The 12,062-nt window shown below is 39.3% G+C and overlaps 1 protein-coding gene and 1 non-coding gene across 2 annotated transcripts in view; one reads left to right on the forward strand and one right to left on the reverse strand.

Moving 5' to 3' along the window:
- Window positions 1–12,062, reverse strand: part of DIAPH1 (diaphanous related formin 1) — a 117,383-nt gene that overhangs the window by 28,896 nt on the left and 76,425 nt on the right. The gene's annotated exons all lie outside the window — the stretch shown is intronic.
- Window positions 5,913–6,019, forward strand: LOC138441950 (U6 spliceosomal RNA). The gene has a single exon (XR_011257508.1). It is a non-coding gene; the product is annotated as a U6 spliceosomal RNA (small nuclear RNA).

The following is a 12,062-nucleotide window of genomic DNA, read 5'->3' on the forward strand; positions in this document are numbered from 1 at the left end:
GACGCAGGCTAGGAATTTAAGAAGAAACACTTTAAGGAAAAATTATTGTTCTGGCTGACCAATCTTTATCAAAAAGAGATCATAAAATATCAACAGGCCTCCAGGCCAGAAGATAATGTACAAAAAGTAAGACTCTTGCAGGAAAGAACCTGGTATCGATAAAAGTTAATACTGATGGAATGTTGAGTTGACTACATTTTTCACTTTGCTCAATGTACAACTCAGGGTATAAAAGCCCTCTCTGAAAATTAAGTGACGGGCCTCGCTCACTGAAGCTTGGTCACCACGTGTCTTTCTTCTTTTCTTTTTTTCTCTCTCTTACTCTCTTTTTCAGGCTGATCCTCAGCCTCTTTCTCTCCTCTATTTTCTTATCTACAACATTCTTTTCTTATCTCTTTCTCTATCTTTCTTCATTCGCCGATGCCATTTCTCCTTCGGGTTGCCCTGGATCCTGTGGGGGCTGGACCCCGGCAGAAGTGGAGACTGACTGCTAACGAATTGAGGGTTTCTTTTTTATGTATTGAGAATGTTCTAGAATTAATGCAGTGGCTGCACCACTGTGATATACAAAAAGATCATGGAATTGTATACATTAAGGATGTATACAATACATACATACATAATACAATATATACATACATACAATGAACTACAGGTCTAGACAGAAACTCTGAAATTATTAACCTTCTAAAAGAAATCATAGGGAGTTTCCTGGAAGTTCAGGGGTTAGGACTCAATGCTTTCACTGCCATGGCCTGGGTTCAATCCCTAGCTGAGGAACTAAGCTCGTGCAAGCCTTGTGGCATAGCAAAAAAGGAGAAAAAAAGAAATTGGAAAAGTTTTCACCACTTTGGAGGGGGCAAAGATCTCTCAGAAACAAAAAGTACAAATCACGTGGTAGGAAGAAATCTATGGTGGCCTCCTGGGATTTTCTTGGAGTTCTAAGAAAGTAGGAGTTCCCTTCTAATGCACATACCCTGTATAACTCCCTTGAATGTGAGTGGCTTGACCTACTCTGGGGAGCCCTTTAAAACAAAGGTTTCAATCTCAGAGACAAGAGAAGTCAGAGAGATTTGAAACTGAAGCAGATGCTCTCCTGTCATTCTTAAAAAAGTTACTGCCATGCTCTGGAGAAGGCCATATGGCAGGAAATGGTGGGCAGCCTCTGCAAGCTGGGAGGAGTCAATGGTTGATGGCCAGCCAGAGGAAAGGAACCTGTGTCCTACAATTATAAGGAACTGGATTCAGTCAAATACTATGTGAGTGTGGCAAAGGACACTGGGCTCCAGAAGGCAATCAGCCCAGTCAGAACACTGACTTGTCTGGTGTGACCTTGAGCAGAGCGAATCTAGCTAACTTAGATTCCAGACCCATGTAAACTGTGAGATAATAAATCTATGTTGTTTAAAACCATTAAGTTTGTGGTAACTTGTTACACAGCAGTAGAAAATTATATAAAACCTAAAATAAAAAATGGATAAAGTGGACTATCAAAATTTAAAACTTTTATTCTTTGAAAGACACTGTTGAGAAATAAAAACATGTGACACACTGAGAGAAAATGGCCTGCACAGCATGCGGGAACTTAGCTCCTTGACTAGGGATTGAACCTGTGTCCCTTGCATTGGAAGCATGGAGTCTTAACCACTGGACTGCCAGGGAAGTCCCTGCAAAACACATTTTTGATAAAGGACTAGCATTCAGAACATATATAAAATAGCCTCATAAGTTAACCATAAAAAAATAAACACCCCAATTTTTAAAAATAGGCAAAAGACATTGGACACATCAGCAGAGAAGATACACAGATGAAATGGTAAGTAAGCTCAGAGAAGGTGCTCAACATCATTAACTCATTAGGAATATGAACTAAGAATTAAACTAATTAGGGATTAAAACTATAACGCTCAAGCTATTAGAATCACTAAAATGGAAAAACAAACTGATAAATACTAAGTGCTGGCAAGGATGCAAAGCACCTGCAACTTTCATAATTGATAGTGGAAATGAAAAAAATGGTATAACCACTTTGGAAGATAAACTGAAAACAGTCTGGCAGTTTCTTATACAGTTAAACATACATTCATTGTAACGAATGACCCAACAATTCCCTTCCTAGGCATTTGTCCAAAAAAATAAAAACACGTATGTTCAGACAATATCTTGCATGTAAATGTTTCTATTGGCTTTATTCATAATTGCCGAAAACTGGATTCAACCCCAATGTCCATCACCAGTGAATGAACATAAAGAAACACTACTCAGCAATAAAAGGGAATGATCACACATGCAAACAACATGGACAATCTCAAATACATGATGCTAGGTGAAAGAATTCAGACTTCAAAAACTCCTTAGTGTATGATTTCATATATATGACATTCTGAAAAAGAAAAAACTGTAGGGAAAAGAAAACACATCAGCCCCTGCCAGGGCTTAGTGGTGAGGAGAAGGCGATGAACAAATGGGGAGGAAGAAACTTTAACAGTGATGAAACTGTTCTCTATCTGCCTATCTACATTTGTCAAAACTCACAGAACTGTACACATAAAAAGGATAAATCTTATTATATGCAAATAATACCTCAACAAACCTAATTAAATACATTGCATCTTCAAAGCCAATAAAATGCTACAATAACTCTAGGAGTGATAAAATGAACAAATGAAGTTCTTAATAAGAAATAATAATAAACAGACAAGATTCTAGAAAAAGATATGAAACACATTATATGCTAAAGTAAAAACTGAGATCAGTTAAAAAAGTATAGCCTAGGACTTCCCAAGTGGCTTTAGTGGTAAAGAACCCGCCTGCCAATGCAGGAGACACAAGAGACTTGGGTTTGATCCCTGGGAGGAGGGCATGACAACCCACTCTGGTATTCTTGCCTGGGGAATCCCATCGACAGAGGAACCTGGAAGGCTACAGTCCACGGGGTTGCAAAGAGTTAGACATGGCTAAAGCAAATTAGCATGCATACATACACACACACACACACACACACACTGTATATAAATAGATATAGTATATATCTAGTGTCCTCAGGACAAGCTGCTGAGCACATGTCATTGATTTAGAAAAAGTATAGTCTAAAATAGGAATTGGTAAACTTTTTCTTAAATTACTAGAAAATAAATAAATATATGGCTCTATGGGACATATCACCAGAGAGGATACACAGATAGTAAGTAAGCTCAGAGAAGGTGTTCAACATCATTAACTCATTAGGAATATGAATTTTCTAACTGCAATTTCTGTTGCAATTACTCAGCTCTGCTGGTATAATATTTAAAAAGTCAGAGACAATATGTAATCAAGTGGGCATGGCCGTGTTCCAATAAAACTTTCTTAACAAAAGTGGGTTGGCCATAGTTTTCTGACTACTGATCTCATCAATAGTGTTGGAACAACTGGTTCTCCATTTTAAAGGAAAATAGGTAAGATCTTAACTGTATACTATTCACAAAAACAAGCTGCAAATACATTAAACAGCTAAATGTTAGAAACAGAAATACAGGGGTTTCCCTGGTGGGTCAGTGGTAAAGAATTTATCTGCCGATGTAGGAGACATAGGTTTGATCCCTGATTCGGGAAGATGCCACATGCCTCGGAGCATCTGAGCCTATGTGCCGTAACTATTGAGCCTGTGCTCTAGACCCTGGGAACTGCAGCTGTTGGGGCCATGTGCTGCAACTATTAAAGCCCACGGGGTTCTAGAGCCCATGCTCCTCAACTCTTAAGAGAGAGAAGCCACAATGAGAAGCCCTTGCACCATAACTAGAGAGTAGCCTCTATTCTCTGCAACCAGAGAAAGCCCAAGCAGCAACAAAACTCCAGCACAGCCAAAAATAAAAATAAATAAATAAATTCATTAAAAAAAAAGAAATGCATTATAATTCTGAATAAAAGAAAAATTCCCTAAGGATAATGCAAAATCAAGATGGTATTAAGGAAAAGACAAACTGATTTCAGTATATAAATTTTTTGTTTTTCAATGTAGTAAAAATTCGTCAGAAGAAATATGATAAGAAATGAAAATTTCCATTTCCAGTATTAGAGGTCAAACCTTCCATGGAAAAATACCTAAAAATGCTGGTATGGTATTTAAAAAATTACCTTGAAGCACAGAAGAGCTAAGAAGACGGTGATGAACTGCTCCAGAGAAGTAAGCAGATCACTGGAGCCCTGTTCGTGTTATTCTGAGGGCTCTGTGCAGCAAGGGTGCCCAGGAGTCAAGATCTAGTTTCTGAGCAAATTCCTGTTGGCTATCTATTTGTATCAACATAGAGGGGTGGGACAGAGTTGGACAGGACTGAAGCAACTTAGCAGCAGCAGAGGGGTGGGATGGGGAGGGAGATGGGAGGGAGGTTCAAAAGGGAGGGGATATACGTGTACCTATGGCTGATTCATGTTGAGGATTGACAGAAAACAACAAAATTATGTAAAGCAATTAATTATCCTTCAATTAAACAACAACAACAAAAAGATCCAGCTGCTGCCTAATGTGGGGAATCTCATACAAGACTCCTCAGAGATTACAAAAGATTACATCCTCAGAGATAAAAGCAAACACAACAGGTTTGCAGCTGGGAGTCCTAGAAAACCTACACTCTAGGAACAGGGTGAACCAGAGGTAGACCAAGCCTTTACAAAGCCATAACCAAGACTTGGCATAGCTCACTCCCTGACTGGTTTAAGGTGACCTGCCCACACACCTATTTGTCTAGAGAGGAAAACACAATAGGAACAGATTTATGTATGAATCTGGATCTAGCCAATGAGACAACTGGATCTAGCCAACGAGAATTGACAAGCCAGCCTTTTAGGGCTTCCCTGGTGGCTCAGACAGTAAAGAATCTGCCCACAATGCAGGAAAACCTGCTTCAACCCCTGGATCAGGAAGACTCCTTGGAGAAGAGAATGGCTACCCATTCCAGTGTTCTTGCCTGGAGAATTCCATGGACAGAGAAGCCTGGCGGGCTATAGTCTGTGGAGTCACAAAGAGTCAGACACAATAATAGCTAACATGTTCAAGAATACAGAAGAAAAAAATAAAAATAGATGAAGATGAAGAAGTTTGTCAGAGAACTAAAATTTACTAAAAATATAAATGAATGGACATTCTAGAACTAAATAAAATTAAGAGCTCAGTAAAGAAAGAAAGAAGAAAAGAAAGTGAAGTCGCTCAGTTGTGTCCGACTCTTTGCAATCCCATGGACTGTAGCCTACCAGGCTCCTCCATCCATGGAATTTTCCAGGCAAGAGTACTGGAGTGGGTTGCCATTAGATGGGTTTAACTAGAGAAACAGTAGAAGTTGATAAATTGCAAGACAGATCAACATATGAACTAGAGCCAAGAGATAAAAGATGAAAAGTAACAAAAAGAGTGTAAGGGACATGTGAAGATGTCCAACATATGTGTAACTGGAGGCCCAGGAAGAGAAGAACGGACTGGACAGAGTAATTAATAATACGGTGCTATACAAGCTAGGCTTCCCATGTGGTGCTAGTGGTAAACAGCCTGCCTGTCAATGAAGGAGACGTAAGAAACGTGAGTTCAATCTAAAATTCTGTTAAGAGGACAGATTTCATGTTAAGTGTTCTTACAAGAAAATGAAAATAAAGGGACATAAATCTTTTGGAGGTCATGGATATGTTTATTACCTTGATTGTAGTGATGATATCACAGGTATATGCATATGTCCAAACTCATCAAAATGTATACATTAAGTGTAATTTTTTGTATATTAAATACACCTGAATAAAGCTGGAGGCTGGATAGGGAGTTTGAGGGAGAATGGATACATGTTTATGCATGGCTGAGTCTCTTTGCTGTCTATCTGAAACTATAACAACTTTGTTAATCAGTTATATGCCAATATAAAATAAAAAGTTTTTTTAAAAAAGCTAGAGTGCTTGCTTCGGCAGCACATATACTAAAATTGGAACGATACAGAGAAGATTAGCATAGCCCCTGCGCAAGGATGACACGCAAATTCGTGAAGCGTTCCATATTTTTCCAATACAGTATACTAACACATATATATGGAATTTAGAAAGATGGCAATGACGACCCTGTATGCAAGATAGGAAAAAAGACACAGCTGTGTATAACGGACTTTTGGACTCAGAGGGAGAGGGAGAGGGTGGGATGATTTGGGAGAACGGCATTCTAACATGTATACTATCATGTAAGAATCGAATCGCCAGTCTATGTCTGACGCAGGATACAGCATGCTTGGGGCTGGTGCATGGGGATGACCCACAGAGATGTTATGGGGAGGGAGGTGGGAGGGGGGTTCATGTTTGGGAACACATGTAAGAATTAAAGATTTTAAAATTAAAAAAATAAAAAACTAAAAAAATAAAATAAAATAAAAAATAAATAAAAATAAAAAAATCAAAAAAGGAAAAATAAAAAATAAAAAAGCTAGAGGCTAGAGAAAGGGGAGAAACATGACTTGGAGCATAGGAAGAGTCCCACAATTTCCGTCCTTAAACAGATGCCTTAGACAGGTATGCAGAGAAAGTAAAATATTAAAAACAACAAAACCAAAAGAAACAAGCCCCATGACACATACACACCTAAAATGGAATGTTAAATATGATATTACTGGCACCAAATCTGAAAGCAAAGTAAAATGCCAATAATTAAAGGACAAGAACAACTAGACAGAAGCAATATTTGAGGAGAAAATTGCTGCTAATTTTCTAAAAGTGATGAAAGACTGCAATACACAGAACCAAAAGCGTGGAGAGTCCCAAGTATAAAAACAAAAAAAACCACATGATGGCACATCACAGTGAAACTTCTAAAAGCCAGGGTAAAAAAAAATTCTCCCAAAGTAGCAGGAAGCAGAACATGTTATCCTCAAAGGAATAAAAAAAACTCTGACAGTGGAGGGTTGTTTTGTGTGTGTGTGTGTGGTTTTTTTTAGGAAAAACAAAAAATATCTTTCAAAAATACAAGTGAAATAAAGATATATCCATATAAAAACAGAGACTTCATTACCACTAGACTAAAATAAATAATAAAAGGGGCATGCATTTATTCAAGCAGAAAAAAAAAGTATTCCAAAAGGAAATATAGAAATGTAGGTAGGAAGGAAAACACTACAAAGGAGTTTTTAAGTGAATACTGATATGATAAAGGCTTCCCCTGTAGCTCAGTTGGTAAAGAATCTGCCTGCAGTGCAGGAGACCCGGGTTCAATCCCTGGGTTGAAAAGATTCCCTGGAGAAGGAAATGGCAACCCACTCCAGTATCCTTGCCTGGAAAATCTCATGGACAGAGGAACCTGGTGGATTGCAGTCCAGGGGGCCGCAAAGAGTCGGGCACAACTGAATGTCTAACACACACACACACATAACACACACATATGATAAAATAATACTAAATGTTTCTAGGGTTTAAAAAATAATGTTTAAAATATTTTTAAAATAATTAAAAATGCAAGACATGCATAATTCAAAAAATGTGTGCTTAAAGTATTATAAAGTTCTAACATTACTTGGAATGTGGTAAAAGTTCTAATTTATATTAGGTTGTAGTAAGTTAAGCATGCATGTTGTAATTTCTAAGGTACACACTAAAAGGATAGTAAAAAATGTATAAATAAGAATAAGGGAAATGTGAAATAATAAAGTTGTAAATGAATCAATAAGAACAGAAAAAAAGGAGGCACACTGGAAAAATCAAACAGAAACAAATAGCAATTTGGTATGTATCAATTCAAGTGAATCAAATACTTTGCAATGAAAAGACTAATGTCATCAGACTGGATTTACAAAACATACACACGAAATATGTACTGTCAAGGGACACACTTTAAATAAAGACACAGAAGTCTTAGGACAAAACAGTGGAAGAAAATATACTAACCAAAAGAAAGCTGATGTACCTAGTATCCGAAGGAAATTTTGTCTCTAATAATTCTACTGCCTTGAATGCTGCACATTTCATAGTGATAAAGGGTCAATCCACAAGGAAAATATAATAGTTCTAAATCTAAATACATCTAATAATTTAGTTTCAAAATATATAAAGTAAAAATTGAACTAAAAGAAGAAAAGGGTAAATTCATAACTGCAGTAGAAGAATTAATACCTTTTGTATAGTAACTAATGAAACAAGCAGACAAAAACTTGGAAGGGATTTGGAAAATCTGAACACATCTAACAAACTTGAGCTAGTTGCTGTATTAGAACAACGCACCCAACAATGACAAATTACACTTTTTCATACGCATATAGAACATTCACCAACATTTACCACATGCTGCTGAACAACCAGCGACAGGAGAATGTTCAGTTCAGTTCAGTCTCTCAGTCGTGTCCAACTCTGCGACCCCATGAACTGCAGCATGCCAGGCCTCCCGGAACCCACCAAAAAGAGATACCCCACATCCAAGGACAAAGGAGAAACCAAAACAAGAGTGTAGGAGGGAGCACAATCATGTTTAAAATCAAGCCTCATACCCTCCAGAGACACTTAGAGGGCACAAACAAAAACTTGTGTCCACCAGGACCCAGGGAAAGGAGCAGCGATCCCCACAAGAGATTGAGCCAGACCTGCCTGTGAGTGTTTGAGAAGCTCCTGTGGAGGCACGGGTCAGCAGCGGCCTGCCACGAGGACAGCAGCAGCAGTAGTCTCTGGCAGCAGCAGTCCTGGGAGGCGCGGCTTGTGGCATAAGTCCTTTTGGAGGTGGTCTTCATTAGCCCCACTACAGAGCTGATGGGAAAGAAGTTCTTGCACTGTTGCAAAAGTTCTAGGCCCCACAACACTTTCCAACCTGGATCCTGGACTTCCTGGATCCAGGAAAGGGACTGAGAATCCCCAGGGAATCTAACTTTGAAGGTCAGTGGGATTTAATTACAGAACTTCCACAAGACAGGGGAAACAAGACTCTTGGAGGGCACAAACAAAACCTGATGCACACCAGGACCCAGGAGAAAGGAGCAGTGACCCCACAAGAGACTGAGCCAGACTTGCCTATGAGTGTTTGGGAGTCTCCAGCAGAGGCGTGGGTCTGCAGTGGGCTGCAGTGGGGTCAGGGGCACTGAAAACAACAGTCCTAGGCCTAAGCCCTTTTCAGAGGAAGTTGCCATTACCCCTACCACAGTTTGTCCTTAGGCCAAACTACAGGGAGAGAACACAGCCCCACCCATCAGCAGAAAACTGAATTAAAGGTATATTGAGTATGGCCCTGATCACCATAGCAAGACCCAGTTTTCCCCACAGCCAGTCCCTTCCATCAGGAAGCTTACACAAAGCTCGTAACTTCATCCAAGGACAGAATAATAACCACAACCGCAGAAAGCTAACCAAAAGATCACATGGATCACAGTTTTGTGTAACTTAATGAAACTGAGAGAGCTAATTCTTAGGTAACTTGATAAGGAGTGCAGGGCCCTCAAGGACAAAGGGGTCTGAGGCCCTCAAGGAGGAGAAAGGGGTTTGGGACTCTCAAGGAGGAGAAAATGACAAACATTTTTTTCTACATTCCTTCATCTTAGTCACATAAGAGGTCATTTTCTTTAAGCCCAGAGCTAATGACTATACAACAAAACAACTAATCTTGCTCAAGAAAATATGACACTGAAAGATGAACTCGTCAAGTCAGTAGGTACCCAATTGCTACTGGAGAAGAGTGGAGAAATAACTCCAGAAATAATGAAGAGACTGAGCCAAAGCAAAAACAATACCCAGTTGTGGATGTGACTGGAGATGGAAGTAAAGTCCGATGCTATAAAGAACAATACTGCATAGGAACCTGGAATGCAAGGTCCATGGGTCAAGGTATTGGAAGTGGTCAAACAGGAGACAGCAAGTGTGAACGTCGACATTCTAGGAATCAGCAAACTAAAATGGACTGGAATGGGAGAATTTAATTCAGATGACCATTATATCGACTACTGTGGGCAGGAATCCCTCAGAAGAAATGGAGTAGTCCTCATAGTCAAAAAGAGTATCCGAAATGCAATACTTGGGTTCAATCTCAGAAACAACAGAAGGACCTCTGTTTCCAAGGCAAACCATTCAGTATCACAGTAATCCAAGTCTATGCCCCTACCAGTAATGCTGAAGAAGCTGAAGTTAATGGTTCTATGAAGACCTACAAGACCTTCTAGAACTAACACCCAAAAAAGAATGTCCTTTTCATCATAGGGGACTAGAATGCAAAAGTGGGAAGTCACTAGAACGCAAAAGTAGGAAGTCAAGAGATACCTGGATTAACAGGCAAATTTGGTCTTCTAGTACAAAATGAAACAGGACAAAGGCTAACAGAGTTTTGCCAAGAGAACCCACTGGTCATAGCAAATGCCCTCTTCCAACAATACAAGAGGCAACTCTACACATGGACATCACCAGATGGTCAATACAGAAATCAGACTGATTATACTCCTTATAGCCAAAGATGGAGAAGCTCTATACGGTCAGCAAAAACAAGATTGGCAGCTGACTATGGCTCAGATCATGAATCCTTATTGCGAAATTCAGGCTCAAATTGAAGAAAGTAGGGAAAACCACTAGACCATTCAGGTATGACCTAAGGAAAATCCCCTATGATTATACAGTGGAAGTGACAAATAGATTCAAGTGATTAGATCTGATAGACAGAATGCCTGAAGAACTATGGGCAGAGGTTCCTGACACTGTACAGGAGGCAATGATCAAGACCATCCCCAAGAAAAAGAAATGCAAAATGGCAGAATAGTTGTCTGAGGAGGCCTTACAAATAGCTGAGAAAAGAAGAGAAGCGAAAGACAAAGGAGAAAAGGAAAGATATACCCATTTGAATGCAGAGTTCCAAAGAATAGCAAGGAGAGACAGGAAAGCCTTCTTAAGTGAACAGTGCAAAGAGGAAAACAACAGAATGAGAAAGACTAGAGATCTCTTCAAGAAAACGAGAGATACCAAAGGAACATTTCATGCAAAAATGGGTGCAATAAAGGACAGAAATGGTGTGGTCCTAACAGAAGCAGAAGATGTTAAGAAGAGGTGGCAAGAGTACACAAAAGAACCAGAAAGGTCTTAATGACCTGGATAACCACAAGCGTGTGATCACTCACCTAGAGCCTGGAGTGGGAAGTCAAGTGGGCCTTAGGAAGCATTACTATGAACAAAGCTAGTGGAGGTGATGGAATTTCAGTTGAGTTATTTCAAATCCTAAAGGATAATGCTATTAAAGTGCTGCACTCAATATGCCAGCAAATTTGGAAAACTCAGCAGTGGCCACAGGACTGGAAAAGGTCAGTTTTCATTCCAATCCCAAAGAAAGGCAATGCCAAAGAATGTTCAAACTACTGCACAATCTTGCTCATTTCACATGCTAGCAATGTAATGCTCAAAATATTTCAAGTTAGCCTTTAACAGTAAGTGAATTGAGAACTTCCAGATGTACAAGCTGGTTTTAGAATAGGCAGAGGAACCAGAAGTGAAACTGTCAACATCTGTTGGGACCACAGAAAAAAGCAAGGGAATTTCAGAAAAACATGTACCTCTGCTTCATTGACTACGCTAAAGCCTTTGACTACATGAATCACAACAAGCTGTGGAAAATTCTTAAAGAGATGGGAATACCACACCACCTTACCTGCCTCCTGAGAAACTTGTATTCAGGTCAAGAAGCAACATTTAGAACTGGATATGGAACAATGAACTGCTTCAAAATAGGGAAAGGAGTACGTCAAAGCTGTATATATATTGTCACCTCTCACTTAACTTATATACATCTGGGCTGGATGAAGCTCAAGCTGGAATCAAGATTGCTGGGAAAAATATCAATAACCTCAGATATGCAGATGATAACCACCCTTACAGAAGAAAACAAAGAGGAACTAAAGAGTCCCTTGATGAAAGTGAAAGAGGTGAGTGAAAAAGCTGGCTTAAAACTCAACATTAAAAAAACTAAGATCATGGCAAACAGATGCGGGGGGGAAATGGAAACAATGACAGACTTTACTTCTGTGAGCTGCAAAATCACTGCAGATGGTGACTGCAGCCATTAAATTAAAAGATGCTTGCTCCTTGGAAGAAAAGCTATGACAAACCTAGACAGC

The sequence above is a fragment of the Ovis canadensis genome, chromosome 5 (assembly GCF_042477335.2).
Source record: "Ovis canadensis isolate MfBH-ARS-UI-01 breed Bighorn chromosome 5, ARS-UI_OviCan_v2, whole genome shotgun sequence".
NCBI classification, from domain to species: Eukaryota; Metazoa; Chordata; class Mammalia; order Artiodactyla; family Bovidae; genus Ovis; species Ovis canadensis.